Here is a 787-nt window from a genome sequence, read left to right as displayed (position 1 = left end):
ATTCAAACTGAGAAAAGGAATAAGTAAATGCAGCAAATATAGGCAGTTGGCAATCAGAACATGCCAAAAAGCTAACACTTATGAGTTGTCATTCTAAGCATTTTTCTTTCTTTAAAAAAGTCTTTCTTTACGTATTTTAAATTTTAACAGTCCCAAAGTATCATGAAGTGCCTCTCTATTTTTGCTGCTGACTTCTGATGACCTCTAGTTGATTTTTTGTGTTGCTGGTAGTAGGGAGAAAGGCTTTTGTTTTCATATAAAAGCTTTTTATGTTCCTGTACCAAACGAGATGTATTTTGCTGGTCATTTTCATCCTGGTCCAGTTCTGCAACTAGGTTATTGCTTTCTTTGTAAGAACAATACACTTTCTATTTGAACTTTCATATATTCTTGGCCCTATAACAATGCTGTTCAAACACTGCCACAGATTCTTTAGTGTGTGATGGTGCAAGAGGCTGTACTGATGATCTAGTGTGAGATAAGCCATCGGGATGGAGTATCTGATCCCAGGGATGACTTTGGGTTGCATTTTCTGAGGCTGGTCCTGAGTAGTGATCATTCTCACAGTGGGACTAGATTACCTACTGCTTACCTAATGAGGTTCTGTGCCAGTCACAGTCAAGTCCTGGATGGATCTACGTCGTGGCTGTCCATTTCCTGCAGTTGCAGTGATCCAAGCTTCTATTGCAGACATGTCGGCATTCATCCTCTTGCCCTCAGAGGCTGGGGGCAGGCTCGTCACACTGCTCCCCCGGGAGGTTCCCAAGTATAGATGTCCAGACTCACT

General features: G+C 41.8%; 1 pseudogene; it reads right to left on the bottom strand.

Moving 5' to 3' along the window:
* Positions 1 to 160: 160 nt before the first annotated feature.
* On the bottom strand, positions 161 to 781 carry LOC103584761 (annotated as a pseudogene).
* Between the last annotated feature and the right edge of the window lie 6 nt (positions 782 to 787).

This window comes from Galeopterus variegatus, unplaced genomic scaffold (assembly GCF_000696425.1).
Source record: "Galeopterus variegatus unplaced genomic scaffold, G_variegatus-3.0.2 Scaffold102854, whole genome shotgun sequence".
Lineage (NCBI taxonomy): Eukaryota > Metazoa > Chordata > Mammalia > Dermoptera > Cynocephalidae > Galeopterus > Galeopterus variegatus.
Note: the sequence above shows the minus strand (reverse complement) of the source record. Positions and strands in the feature narration are given on the sequence as shown.